Below are 15,715 nucleotides of genomic sequence, written 5' to 3'. Positions count from 1 at the left end.
TGATTTATTTAAACTGCCCTGGCTTTTTGTTGTTTTGCTGTTGTTGTTTTCTCTCAAATGGGGATTAGCAGTAACTACTTTGTGTTTCTTGTCATGAAAATTAAATAGTTTGCATGTATAACACTGAGCCCAGTGCCAAACTATTCAATATTAATGTCAGCCATAATTATTAATACATAATACCTACCTGTTTCTACATAAATGCAAATATATATGTAAATATATCTGATTGATTTGATTCTTAGCCAGGAACAAAAACACTCATTTCTTATTTTACTCCAGTCTTATTATATCTGTCTTGCAATAAGAATCATATAGAACTGCAGTGTCATCAGATGCTGTTTATTCTTTCATTCAGTTTGTTGAATGTGAGCTTTGTCCTGAACACTGTCCTAGGCTCCTAAGAAGCTCACGGTCTGCCAGGGAAACAGATCAGTAAGGATGTGATGACAGTGAGATGTGAGGATGACCTTCTACCAACAAAGGTTATATAAGGCTCTGTAGGACTCAGAACCCGATGCCTCACTGTGGCCCACTGGACCCTGAATGATGTGGCCTCAGCCCATTCCTCCAGCCTCCTGCACAAATCCCTACCCCTGTCTCCACCCTCCTCTTTCTTGTTCTCCCCCACTCCACATGTTTTCTTCCAGTTCCCATGCTCCTGTTTGTCTTAGGATCTGTGCACAAGGTCCTCCTCTGCCAGGAACCCCTCCCCCACTCATTACATGTTGCCTCCTTCACACTGTCATCTCAGCTTCAATGACATTTTCTCAGAGAGACCCTGTGCCATCCACTGGCCTGTTGCCCTCAATTTTCTCCATCCTTGCATTTTTGTCATTTCCTTCTTAGGACAGTTCAAGTGTGTAATTGTAGATCACCCCCCTAGGCTGTGAGCTTGATGCAGAGGTGGTGCCTGTGTTCATCTCTGTCCACGTAACACCCAGTAAAGTGGAATGTAGGAAGGGTTCTGTAAAACATGTGTTCAATAGGTAAAAATCAGGTAAGATGCCAGATGGGTGGGTTGAAACTCACCCAATGTTTAAAAGTTCACCTCGGTATCATATGATATTTGTCTGTATGATATTGCTTATATGTGGAATCTTAAAAAAAGGTACAAATGAACTTATCTACAAAACAGGAATAGAGTTACAGATGTACAAGACAAACTTACGGTTACCGGGGGTGTGGGAGGAGGGATAAATTGCAAGATCGGGATTGACACATACACACTACTGTATATAAAATAGATAACTAATAAGGACCTACTGTATCGCACAGGGAACTCTACTCAGTACTCTGTAATGGCCTATATGGAAGAAGAATCTAAAACAGAGTGGATATATGTATATGTATAACTGATTCACTTTTCTGTACACCTGAAACTAACACAACATTGTAAATCAACTATACTCCAAAAAAATATTTTTTAAAAGAAGTTCACATCGGGGACAAGGAGAAATCATCAGCGGTTAAGTATCACCATTTGGAGGCAAGCATACAAATTTAGGATACGTTCAGATGACGGTTCAAATCCCAGTCTTTCTATACACCAGCTATGTGAACTTAGGCAACTCTTCACAACTGCATGGCCCGTGTCATCTTCATCTGTGGAATGGAGGTAATAGCACCTAAGTGTGAGGTTACGGTGAGGAGTAGACCCAAGGTATCCAAAGCATGTGGATAAATACAAATAAATAGCATTATTATGTGTGTCTTCAGATGTAATAAGGAGGATCATAAATTGTATGAACTGAAAATATTTCAACACAGTGGGTCCTCACATCTCAGTCTGAGAGTGAGAGATAGTGGTCTGACCCGAAGGGCTAGGTTGCTGTGAGGAAAATTGAATCGTTGCAAAGTCTTTGGAAATATAGAGTGCCTACTGCAAGTGTTTGAAGGTCAAAGATTTATAGTTTCTTTTTCACAGCATTCAGAGGATGTAGAAAAAATGGTCACTCCTCATCTCAGGCACTAGTCTAAATGCTGTACATATAGTAGCTCATTTAATCCTGGGAACTCTGTGAAATATTATTTCCCTGACTCTACAGAAGAGGAAACTGAGACAGAGATGTTAAAAAGCTTACTCACTGTACTTGTGATTTGCATTTCTCTAATAATTAGCAACGTTGAGCATCTTTTCATGTGCCTGTTGGCAATCTGTATGTTGTCTTTGGAGAAATGTCTATTTAGATTTTCTACCCATTTTTATTGGGTTGTTTGTTTTTTGATATTGAGCTGTATGAGCTGCTTGTACATTTTGGAAATTAATCCCTTGTTGGTCACATGGTTTGGAAACTAAAATGAGGTATCACCTCACACTGGTCAGAATGGCCATCATGAAAAAGTCTACAAATAATAAATGCTAGAGTGGGTGTAGAGAGAAAGGAGCCCTCCTATGTGGTTGGTAGGAATGTCAATTGGTGCAGCCACTATGGAGAACAGTATGGAGGTTCCTTAAAAGACTAAAAATAGAACTACCATACGACCCAGCAATCCTGCTCCTGGGCATATATCCAGAAAAAAAAGAAAACAGTAATTTGAAAAGATGCCTGCACCCCGATCTTCATAGCAGCACTATTTACAATAGGCAAGACATGGAAGCAAACTAAATGTCCATTGACGGATGAATGGATAAAGAAGATGTGGTATATATGTACAATGAAATATTACTCAGCCACAAAAAGTGAAATAATGTCATTTGCAGCAACATGGATGGACCTAAGGATTATCATATTAAGCAAAGTGAGAGAAAGGCAAATATTGTATCACTTATATGTGGAATCTAAATAAATTATACAAATGAACTTATTTACAAAGCAGAAATAGACTCACAGCCATAGAAAACAATCTTATGGGGAAAGGGGGAGAGAGGGATAAATTAGGAGTTTGGGATTAAAATATATACACTACTACATGTAAAATAGATAACCAACAAGGACCTACTGTATAACACAGGGAACTATATTCAATATCTTGTAATAACCTGTAATGGAAAGGAATCTAAAAAAATACATATATATATATATACACACACACACACACACACACACACACACACACACACACACTCACTCACTTTGCTGTGTACCTGAAACTAACGCAACTTTGTAAATCAACTATATTTCAATAAAAATTTTTTAAAAAAGGAAACTTACTCAAGATCACAGAGCTAGGAAGAGACAGAGCTGGGACTTCAAGCCAAGCAGCATGACATCAAAGTCCACACTTTGAACCAGTGCATTCACTGCCTGTATGTGGCGGAAAGCCCCATGGAATTTGAAGTTACACATGAGTTAAAATCCCTGCTCTACCACTTACTAATTGTGTGGCTTTGGGCAAGGTTGTTAATTGTCCTGAGCCTCTGTTTCTTCATTGAAGGGATAGAAAGGCAATTATGTCTACCTTGCAGGGGGTTATGACATTTAAGTAAGGCAGCTTGTGTAGTTGGTAGGTGCCAGCCTTGTTGCTGGGACTCACAGTCAATCTAAAATCCACTCCTGGGTCCTGATGTGGTTGAGATTTTACAAGCCTTGATGGCTTGTAATTGAGAAATATGCAACCGTGACAGGTAATCAATATGCTCATTTGGCAGCCAGGTTTCAGATGAAATAAAGCTAAATGATGATGCAATTAGAATATACAAACAAATCCTCTGCAGAAGCCAAACAGACTTGAATGCCTTCTCCATCCTAATCATGTCTTCGTGTTCTGAATGCATCTGGAAAGCAATTTTTCTGGGTGAATCTGGATCTAGCCGCCTATAGAAGACTTCTTTCACTCATTGACCGTTTCCTTTATGCGCTTTCTTCTTGGAGCTCTGTTTCCCTCCACCCAAGGGTAGACCGCACACAGGTCTGACTCCCTAAGCGTGAAGGATATGCTGCACACCTCACCGACAAACATCGTCCCCTGAAATGCACTTTGTCACTTCTTTCTCGTTGTCAGACAGAAATACAATAGCTGGCTATTTTAATGGGGAGACGGTGCAGGAGGCAAGGTCTCAGCAGTCTCTGGCAAATCTTTCTAAAACAAATCCTTCTCTTCTCCTTTCCTGGAGTCTGTGAATTCCTAAACGACAAGGCTGTGTTTATGGTCACCCTCTCACCCTCACACTAACCTTCTCTACCTTTCCGTTCTGGTATTCACAACCTCAGTTTATGAACTTGACAATGAAACCTAAATGCCACGTGCTAGTGAGCATCGTAAATCATAACCTCAGCCAGCTTTTTAGTTGCTTTTGGTTCAAGTCCGAGATCCCCTACTTATTAGCTCTGTGTCTTGGGCGAGGAATGTTAGTCCTAGTGCCTCAGTTTTCTCATTTATCTAAAGAAGATGATGATCATACCTGGCATTTGGTTTGATGGAAAAGACGAAGTGAGATAATATATGTAAAGTTCCCACATCACTGTTGGCACATAACAAGCTCACAGTGTATACTGGCTATAGTTATTATTACCATCCTAAATTTTGACTCACATCTCAGAAATGAGGCCAGTTTGAGTCAGTTAATTTTTCTGGTTAGTACTTTTTTGAATATTGCAAAGAACGTGGGCTTTAGACAGATAAACTTGATTTCAAATTTTAGCTCTTTCACTTCTGTGTGGCCTTGAGTAAGTTCCCTATCCTCTTTGAACTTCAGTATCTTCATCTGTAAGCTCTGTAAATAGTGTAGGTGAATATAAACATCTCTTCCCTGAATTTTAGCCTCAGCTAAAGCAAGCAAACTTGTGAGTATGTTAGAGTCCACAACTGTTATATATCCATGAAGATCTTGACATCACCATGATCTAAGACGGCTTCCAAAGGAGCCAGTGAAAGGACCAGTAAACTGGAAAGGGACTTCCGGTATCATCTTGTCTAATGCATTCATTTTATAGAGAAAAAAACCCTCAAGGTTCATGGAAGTTTAATGACTCATCTGAGTGACACAGCTAGTAAAAGGCTGACCCCAGACAGATAACTCAGTCTTCCTATAGTGATGAATATTCTGTCCCAGTTGGTCATAGCAAAACAGGGGAACAAAATAAGCAAAAGAGTGAATTCAGATTAAAAATAAAGGTTGAAGGAAAGGAAAAGAAAGGAGGGAAGGAAAAGGAAAGAAGGGGAAGGGAAAGGGAAGAGAGAGAAAAATGGAGTGTGTGACATAACTTGGAGCACATGACAGTCCCGTGGCGCAGAGTACGGTGAAGCCAGTGTGAAGGGGTGGTGAAGGCGACGAGGCTGAGGTGAGACCCCATGGACTCAAATCCCAGCTCTACCACCTTGGAGCTGTGCAGTCTGAATGGAGGGAATTAACTTTTCCATGCCTCAGTTTTCTAATAGCACCTTCTCCGTACGGTTGTTGTGAGGGCTAAAGCAATCACTGATATAAAATTATTAGTACAGGGCCTAGCACATAGGGAGCATTCAATCATTAAGCTGTTCCTATTATTAAATGTGAAGTTGATGTCATCTCCTTTCTTCCCACTTTTATTTTGAAGTCATAGAGATATTTTATGTTTTTCTTTTTTTTTTTTTTAATATCATAGAGCAAACCCTGTGATAAGGTATTGGAAGTAATTACAAGAGAAGCAAAGGGCAGTGGGGGAGAGGATGGTAGAGGAAAGGAGCACTAGTGTATATGCAGTGTCTGCTGTGTGCAAGGCAATGTGGGGCCAGCTTTGCACATCATCTACTTAATCCTCATCACAGGACTCTGGGGCAGGTATTATCAGCCTCATTTTCGATGAGGAAAATGAAACTCTGAGTCATTAAATCATTTGGCCACATTTCTGACACACGAAAAAATTCTTTCCTCTCTTTTCCAAGATATATAGTGGCTGCCTGCCAGGACTGCACGGAATACAAGTCTGTTTCCAAAAGAGCCAGCCTATATTCCAAAAAATCTTTAGAAGGAAGATCCAAGAAAACCATCTACTACTGGGTTTCTTGGCTTTTAGGCAAACTATCACTGTTAGCTGTCTTTGACCGTTGCCATGAAGAACTCTCCTGCATTTTCCATTATTTTATCTCCTTCTATAAACTGTTAATTACTAGATTTAAAGTAGGCAGTCTCTGAGTTTACATATTTTTCTGTGTTTTTTCATCTTAGGATAAACATTATTGCTGCTCACAAGAAAACTTGAATGATGATGTTCTTGGACATTGATGGGAATGTCTAATAAAGGTAAAAAAAAATCATATATATATATTTTTATATATGGTTAAGTTTTCTTATATTTATTCTATACTCAAGTGTTTATGGTTAGCAGGAACATGTTGGTGGACCAACGGAGGTGGAGAGCAATACTGTTGTGTTATTTTTCTGTTCTGTTTTGTCTTGAGCAAAATCTTGTTGTTTAGAAATGGCATTCTCAACAGACTCTTGTCAGTACGGTCCATCACAGTTGGTACAGGTGACTCATATTAAATGTGCAGATCCCTTTGGCTTGAATGGGTTGTTTTTCTTTCCTGTGAAGCATTGTTTTTAATCTCTGGAGAAGGCCAAAGGAGAGGCCTTTATTTGTAACGCATAGTGAAGTTCTGACACTTAGAAAATTCTTATAAATTAGATACCCTCTGTCTAAGTTAACTGAAATAGATTATAATTGAACATAGGATGGACTATATTTAAGTGAACTGAAGTTAATTGTTTGGTATATGGGAGGTAAAACTTTTCTTCTACCCTCTTAGGTTTATCGCCTGGGGCCTGCAAATTAAACTGACTGAAAAAAAACAGATTAACATGAGAAAAAATTTATTTACGCTTGCAATGAGCATACATATGGAAGTGCTCAGTGATGAGTAATTCAAAGAAGTGGTTATATTTTAGGGTTCTATACCCAACTTCATAGGGAAGGTTCCTATGGGAAGACCAAATAGGTTTCTATAGGAAAGACAAATGGGTTTTTTAGGAGAACAAATGAGAGATAAGAAAGTTTGTGATAATGTTTGTCTATACAGATAGGAGTGGTTTTTCCATCTTCTTTAGGTCATAAAACTCCCCAGGAGAGGAGATTTATGGTAGCTTTATTCTTGGTCTCTCTCCTGGGAGCAGACCCACCCTGAAAAGGGAATTTATGGCAGTCCTCATTTTCAGACCTTTTGCTTTATTCTGATTCTTCCCTTATTCTTTCAGACAACGGAGGCTCTAAGAAGGTTTCTTTCTGCATCTGTTGAATCTCAAATCTCTTCAGCTCAAAATAATCTTTATATCAACTCTAGTGTTCCTAGTGGGTCCCCTTATGAGCTATCGGAAGATATTCCTGCATCAGTCTTTTTTTCTGTTAACATTTTATAGTCTGTTATCTTTCTGGCTTAGGAAGATCAGAATTTAGTATGGCATATGTGAAAATACAATATCATATTTTAACAGGACCTCATGGGGATTATTGGGTGTTCTCTGATTTTTCATATTTCAGTTTTTGATTTAGACCACAGCTCATGTCGAAGAGAGAGAATCCCAAAGGAGACTTTGTGGTATGTCCCTTTGATGGTGACAGTCTTTCAGGTTATAAAGAAGAGAGAAATACTTAAGTTACATCAGCTGATGGGGAACTGTTCTAAGAGCATCTGGAAAAGTAAGGAAACAGAGGAAGCCATCTGAGCAATAACATAGTCAGACTTCATGAAGAACGAGAACGACATTCAGCATATAGTTGTGACCCAGAGGTGTAGCCAGAGCAATTCATCTTGCCAAACCTTTATAACTGCTGAGAACGACCTCTCAGTGTAACAAGTTCTCCATACTTACTATGGAGATGGTCTCACCCTCCGCTCCCACTACTATAGCTGCCTCTACTGCTGTCTGTCTGATAGCTTCTGTGCCATCCTGAAGTGCACCATGTATCCATGTTCCCAACATAGACGGATCAGATTAAGTCGGTTTGTCACTGTCCATTATAGGACGTCCTAGTGGGAAGAGTCCCTTTGTGAAACATTCTCTAGGTCCCTGGCCTCCTTTAAGTCTAGCGCATAGCTGTTTGTCGACAGCTGCTGTGCAAATACATGGCCCAATGAGTTGTGGTCAGGGAAACAAGTCCACATGGCTGCAGAAGACACAGCCTTTGGCCTCATTCCCAGGAAGGGGCTGTGAGAATGCCAGGCATTTGTAGAAGAACTCCCATCCTTTGGGATGTTGGGTTTCTGGTCTGATCAGACTATGGATTGCCAATTCCCCATGCATTGCAGTGTCCTCTAGGAATACCACATTGGCAGAATTCCCTTGGTTCGTATGTGAGGATCTGACTGAAACCTATGTGTACTAGTCCAATAGAAAGTCTTCCATTGAATAGGAAAACACAGTCTTCGGCATAAAGAATAAAAGGTAAGCTACAACTTTATGCCATAAGGAGCAACATAAGGGACAAATTAAGGAAAAGGAGGGCTACTTGTGAAGGAACTAAAAGGAGATGCTTGAGAAGAGAAAGGTCTAGGGAGTGTTATGTAGGTGACCCTGTGCTTTTCTTTGGGACTAGCTTCAAGAAGAGACTCTGAAGTTCTTTGGGGGAGCATGGAAGGAACAATGAGATGCCCTTTTCTTACAAATCAGAGATCCAGAGTCGGAGAGTAGCGAATGACAGGCAATTTCAATTAGACCCTTGAGTCATCCAAAGGATCAGAGAGTGGCCCAGGATAGGAGAAACTTGAATGGAAAACACAAGAGAGAATGAGTTGGAACTTAATGAAAGTTGTCCTGCTCTACCTCTACTCTCACTACCCAACCTTCTAAGACCAGGGAGCAATCTAAGAGGGCAAATACTATTGTTTCTCCTCTTGCTCTAAAGTTTTCCTCTGTAAAAACCAAATAATCTCAGATGTTTTCTTTCACATAAAAAATAAGTTAATGGGGACACAATTTTCTCATTTCAAAACTTTACTCCCCCTGTTTTCTCTTGAAACTTTGGGACCTGCTCTTACTCAGCCTTTCCTGTGTACCTGCCAATGACCAAATTAATGAAAATTTGCAAGTGATGTCAATGGAAAGACTCAGAAATAGGTGATCATGCTTACGTCATGATGTATATTTTATAGATTTGAGTTACCTTCCTCTGATTTTTGCTGCATTTATACACAGCAATCTAGTCATACTTGCTGCTCATAAAAGTCCTGCCTGGTTCAGATGCTGGGGTTAACTGTGTCTTTTGCCCTGGAGCTGTGCAAGGATCATGGTGTTCTGTGACCTCCAGGTGTTCTGCCACCTGGACAATGTAGAGAACCACTGTTCAGGGTCATAGTTTCCATATGTGAGTCCCACACGTGGACATGGACACAATATTTGTTATTGTTGACTACATGTCCCAGAACATCTTCCTACAGCACTTTATTCAGAGTTTTCATATGCCAAGCGTTATATTTTCGTAGGTTTACCAGACAGAGAGTTGAAGCTTGCAAGTTAATAGCCTATAGACAGCCAAGCCCACTGCGACACATGAACTCAAGGAAATGCCAACTCGATGGGTTGCCCAAGATGGTCAGGAGGTGACTCCCCTTTCTGGAGAAGCTGTCCCCAGCCAGAGGGTAAATGAATAACCTGGTACCGCTCTTACAAATCGGAGGCTGAAAACACTTCGTAACCAGTTGACTAGGCCTAGAAAAGAAACTGGAGAGTTGGTCAAAACATTTATTGAGTACCTGCCATGTGCCTTAAGGATAAAGTCAACTGAGGAGGAAAGTCTCCAGGCTGATCTTCTGAATCAGAAGAGCCAGTTTATGGGAGGAAGAACCCAAGATATGACTCATGTCAAGAAGCCGCCAAATGGATGGACTTGGGTAAGAATTCTCTACCACAGAGATATGGATGGTGAAATCTGTGTCTGATTTCAGGGAACCCACTTGTCTAGAAGGCTAATGCCAGAAATTGGGTTTCCCAAAGACAGGCTAGAGACAGAGAAATGTTATCTCGATAATCAAACTGTGGAGCTCCAAGCCAACGTCCTTGAGAGATAGTCAGGTGTTAAGCCACATAAACCAAATAAAACCCTAAGTCTGAAGGGCAAGACTGACCTTTGGAAGCAGAAAGAGGAGGCAGAGCCTAGGGTCAGAAACAGAAAGTCTAACATTTATGGAACACTTACCATTTAAGTACCATGCACTGATCAGTATTTACAAATTAACTCATTTAAATGAGAATGATGCTAACAAGCATCCTCATGTTCCAACTGAGAAAACTGAGGCACAGAGAGTTCAAGTAACTTTCCCAAGGTCACACAGCTAGGAAGCTGTGAATTTGGGATTTGGTAATATGGCTCCGGAACCCATTTTCCCAATGGTGACACTGTAAATTGCCTGTGCAATTTCAAAAGAACGTGTTTGAACCTAGCCTTGAACAAATAAGGAGAATCCAGGATGATTCACCCAAATAAAGTCAAGTCTTCAGTTTGCCCCTCTGGTTCTGTGTGTGCAGTCACTGTGTGTCAGGAAGGCTTGATATCAGAAGAAGCAGACAGAAAATCGACCAGTGGTTAGGAATTCTTGGGCAGTGATCCCTTGCAAATTTGGAGTTTATCATACTTGTGAGTATGAGATGCTCTCTCTGAAGATTACTTCCTCATTTGCACTTTCTGCCACTGGAGCACCTGTCAAGTGATGTGTCTGTAAGTCAGTCCTAGCAGACACATTCAAGCGTAGCATCTACATGGTTCAGACAGGAGCTGAGCTGAATCTGCTTCCTGTCTGCCAACATCAGGGTATTCTTTGGTGCCAAGCAGGGGCCAGCCCCGTAGCCCAATTGCTGGCAAACAGAAGCCACGATTCAATCACCTCCAAGCTGGTGCCAAGTGTCCTCACACAAGGCATTTCCTGGCCTTGTGTGAGTGCAGGGTTGGCAGAGGTGACCCTCTCTCACCCTTGTGAAACAGAAGGCCTCACAAATGCCTCTGGCCTGGCTCCCGGGAAACCATCCAGCTCCTCAAATGCTGCATGTGAGTTTTTGTGACTCTTGTTCTATAAGAAAAGGCTTCCAGTATTGTAGCTTGCCGTCAAAATCCTAAAATAAGACTAGGGAGATAAGACTGATTTACCACTCCCTCCCTACCAAGCACCACTAAATAAGGAACCAAATAGCCCTTCCCACCCCCGACACCAGGTGTGCCCCTTCTCTCCTCAACATTCTTGGAAGCAATCTCCTTACACGGGAATTGTCAGGAAAGCACTGGCTGACAGGTTGTATTATTGCTTCTGATCCCGTTGGTCACATTGCGTAACATCTTAACTCCTAACCTAATCCGATGGATGCAGCTTGACAGGGAGTAGCAGGGATGCTGGTCCAGCTTCTCACAGCTCTATTTAAGACCCCACCTCCCTGCAGGCTGCTGGAGACCCGCAGGGCATTCAGAGCACTTCAGGACATATTTCTCAGTCAAAATAGGTACAAGGGCAGCAGCCTGTCCCTAACTGTAGGGTTAGGTCCTGAGAAATAACTATGGTCATTCTTGATTTCTTATTTCAAGAAGGTTTAAGATATTAAGTCAATGTAAGAAAAAGTAGTGTTTAGAGGACTGAGGTTGTAAAGGCCCTCAGAAGCACTTTATATTCCATGAAATCATTAAATCAATGAAAATGGCAATGTCAGTGACATCTTAATTATCTCCAATTTAGAAGAGGATGATTGAACAAGTCAATTCTGTGCACCATTTCTTCCTCAGGAGAAATTTTTAGCTTACGCGTTTGTTTTACTTTGTTGTGGGCAAGTGCATGCTAAGGGGAATTTAGTTTTTCTGTGCCTGGTCCTCCATCTAGATATTCAGGACCTTTCTGATCTTGTGGCCCAGAGTTGATTATGTTGGCCTCCTGGGTCCCATATGTCCCCAAGATGCAGGCTCAAATCATGTGTTGTCAGCTTCTTTACACCATCCCCCAGTACCCTCCTGCTGCCCCCTGAAGGTACAAGGAGGGTAGTTTACTCACAATTCCCTTTTTTTCTCTCACAACACTTATTTGAAAAAGTCAACATTCTTGTGCTGCCTGGAAATTAACTCTTTAATCTAGCCCAACCCCCAATGACTTCCCAGTAACTCTGGAGCTGTAGAGAGCTCGCTGACTGTGATCTGGCACCCTCTGGTGGCTGGCGTGCCCTGCAGCTTAAATATTGATGGGGGCTATTCTATACCACATGGCTCCCTGGAATTTCCTGCACTTCCATGTGTGCTGTCTTGTCTTAGCCTGTTGGGCCAGGAGAATGTTGCAGATTCAGGGACCCATCTTCAGCCTCCCTAATTCCCAGACAAGGCTGACTGACCTTTCACTGACCAATCTTAACGTCCACATGCAGAAAATAAAAACTTCAGCCATCCCCTGTTTCTGTCTGAAGATGGGGTTGGGCAGAGCATGAAAGCTAATTACCAATCATATTATATGAAATTGTGTTACCATGGGGTATTTTTGTCATGGAATTGTATTGTATCTATCTTTAAATTTTTGTAGAGTTACATGAGATTATACATTAAATACACTGTCTCAGTCTATGTGAGCCGCTATAAAAAAATACCACAGACTGGGTAGCTTATAAACAACAGACGTTTATTTCTCACAGTTTCAAAGGCTGGGAAGTCCAGGATCAGGGTGCCAGCACGTTTGGGTGAGGGTCATCTTCCTGGTTCATAGCTGACACCTTTTCAGGGTCTGGACAGGGTAGAAGTGGGCTAGGGCTCTCTCTGGAGCCTCTTTTATAAGACACTCATTCTTTTCATGAAGGTTCCATATCATGACTTATGTACATCCCAAAGCTTCACCTACCAGTGCCATCACATCTGGCAGTTATGATTTCAGCATTTGTATTTGGAGAGCCACAAACATTTAGACCATAGTCTTCACTTAATACAGTTCCTCACACATTCTTATTAAATCCCAAGAGATTTTATTATTGATAAATATATAACACATAACTTAAAACAGAAGTTCTTGAGGTTTTCTAGAAAGTATAAAGAAGTAAACTGACATAAACTGGAATTGTGTATTTAATAAGAACTCCAAATTGGGAAGAGCTTACTGCAATTCTATAATATTAGAATTCAAGAAATTGGCCACCTAAAATAAATATGTCTACAGTCCATGAAGCATATTTGAATTAAGTACATATCATGAGCCCATAGATGTATTGCTTTACCAGGCTGACAGCTCTGACCTTCACAGACCCCTCTGGCAGAGCTTGTATGACTCCTTGTTACATATTGAAAGCTTGATATTCATTTTAATAGAATTTCACCTGTAGAGAACTGTGTGATCTCCCCTATCCAGGATGAGCCCTGAATGGAAGAGAAGAAGAGGCAGCTAGGACAGTGGGGAGGATATCTCCCATCACGGTCTGTAAAATCTGTCTTCATCAAAAGGAACTGGTACTATACTGAGTTTTCTGGGACACATTTTTGGTGCTCAAAGCACAGTCATTATAAGATGTTCTTTAAATTGTTCTTGGAATCATAGTTTAAGTTCCACTCCATGACATTGTGCCATGTTTTATGCTAAGTTCTAGAGGCAGAAACAGATATGGCTGGTTCCTCATTTTGAAGAGTTCGAAAGTCTTAATGAAAACAAAAAGTAAACAGACAAATATGCAGACAATAATAATACAGATCAGAGCACAGATTGGAAGGAAAAGAGCTTAGAGTCAGAGAGACCAGCAGAAATGTTTGCAATATTCCCAATGAGAAGAGGAGGCGAGGAGGACTAGATAAGGGCAGTGGAAGCAGAAATGGAGAGAAGGGGACAAAGAAAGGGGATATCTGAGCTAGGAGCTCAGGGAGGGTGTCAGGAAGCGGACAGCTAAGAAAGTCAGAAAATTAAGGCTCTAAGATAAGAATAGCTTTGAATTATCCATATCAAAATGGTTGCATTTCTCCTACTGTCAGATCAATTTCCAAGGAGTTTAAGCCCCTGGTAATTCATTTCAGCACTTTTTAAGGTATCTGTGATGATCAGTTGCCTGATGCATTAAGAAACAAGCTACTGGGGCTTCCCTGGTGGCGCGGTGGTTGAGAGTCCGCCTGCCGATGCAGGGGACGTGGGTTCATGCCCCGGTCCGGGAAGATCCCACATGCCGCGGAGCGGCTGGGCCCATGAGCCATGGCCGCTGAGCCTGCGCGTCCGGAGCCTGTGCTCCGCAACGGGAGAGGCCACAACAGTGAGGCCCGTGTACCACAAAAAAAAAAAAAAAAAAAAGAAACAAGCTACTGATGGAATGTATGGGTTTTTTCATATAGTTTTATTTCTTTTCTTTTTAGTCCCCAAATGCTTTTGAAGTTGGAAGGAAACTGTGAGTCATATGCTGCTTAGCTAGGGAGTCTGGAAGTGAGTGATGCCATTACCAGCTGATAGAAAATCAGGTTATAGGTCCCATTTGTTTCCCAGTGTCTCCATGATGTGACATTAGGAGATGATGGCTGTGGTTATGTGGAGACATTTGTTCCAATGATGTTCATAAATACACTTTGTTATGCAGTTATGTCGAATCGCCTGCTTTTCCCTCCCTCTCTGGGATCAGTCTGCTTCTCAGTTGCTTGATTTCTCTCTCTGAAATAGGACTGTGCTAACCAAGAATCTGGAACTCAGGTGTGAGACATGGAATGTTAAATCTACCTGCACTATTTGTGTAGGAGATAAAAGCAAGATGGGATGGGAGAGGGAGGGTGACCCTGGAGGAATTCTAAGCCTGTAAGACAGCGTTTGCATTTCAGCTGAACGCTGAGCCTGGTGGAGATGGAGAGGTGGCCTTTCTAGGCTGGTAGGATGGAGAGTTTGTTACTGAAGGATTGGCAAGTATCTTTCCTTTCTGGGTCGGGGCCTTATATTTTGGATCAGTAGAGGTGGTGGATTCATGCTTCTTGGGGTTCATGAAGAGCTCTAGAGAAGAAAACATACAATGAGATTAAATGATCCTGGCTGTTTGGGTCTAGACGCTCTGAGCGTCACTTTATTTGTAAGATGAGAATATTATTAATCCCCTAGAAAGATTGCTAGAAGATGAAATAACATGGGGTGTTTCTAGCCCACCAGCTTTAGGCATTAACTAACCTAGAGCCTGGTCCTCAAGGGTGTCAGTTTCCTTCCACACATCTGCCCTCCTCACTGTGAACGCCTGGTACATGAGAGAAGGCATTCTGTCACAGCACCAGCAAGCTCTATAGTGAAACCTACTGTAGTGCACTGAAACACACCTTAATGGGCACATGACTCCCTGGGGATCTTGTTAAAATTCAGATTGTTACTTAGTAGTTCTTATGCCTGGCCTGAAATTCTGCATTCTTAACTAGCTCCCAGGTGATATAGATGTTGGTGGTCCTTGGACCATACTTTAGTATTAAGAACTGACCAGACTGGGTAACAATATGGGGCAGGCAGGAGGACAAGGAGAAAAGTCTCCTGCTGCATAGTCTGGCCTTGTAAGGGAAGCTGGGCCATTAAAGAGACAGTGTCCAAAGGCTATTTCCAGCCAAGCCAGGTGTGTGGTGGTCAGAAAGGAAAGTCCATGCTATTTGTGGGATGTGATTGTGGGTGATGCCAGGCTCGAAATGATCTTGAAGCAGGAAGACCTGTGTGGCCATCTCTATGTATAAAATCTCGGTGCCTCCTGATTGCCCTTACTCTAAAGTCCATATTCCTCAATGTATCCTTATTTCTGAAGATTGAAGCAATCCAGTGTTTCATGTCTTTCTCCCTGTAACTGAGAGACCCTGGAGAGCTGGATCTTTGTTTTTAAATTGTCACTGTCTTCCTGGGCATGGTGCTGGGCTGTGGCAGT

The 15,715-nt window shown here is 41.6% G+C and overlaps 1 protein-coding gene across 1 annotated transcript in view; it reads left to right on the top strand.

Annotated features, from left to right (window-relative positions):
- TENM4 (teneurin transmembrane protein 4) overlaps positions 1 to 15,715 on the top strand; it is a 2,953,681-nt gene that overhangs the window by 1,511,998 nt on the left and 1,425,968 nt on the right. The window contains exon 10 of the mRNA XM_079930721.1: positions 6,092 to 6,166. The gene's annotated coding sequence lies outside the window, so the exon portion shown is untranslated. The remainder of the gene's footprint in view (positions 1 to 6,091; positions 6,167 to 15,715) is intronic.

Source organism: Stenella coeruleoalba, assembly GCF_951394435.1.
Source record: "Stenella coeruleoalba genome assembly, chromosome: 8".
In the NCBI taxonomy this organism is placed as follows: Eukaryota; Metazoa; Chordata; class Mammalia; order Artiodactyla; family Delphinidae; genus Stenella; species Stenella coeruleoalba.
Note: the sequence above shows the minus strand (reverse complement) of the source record. Positions and strands in the feature narration are given on the sequence as shown.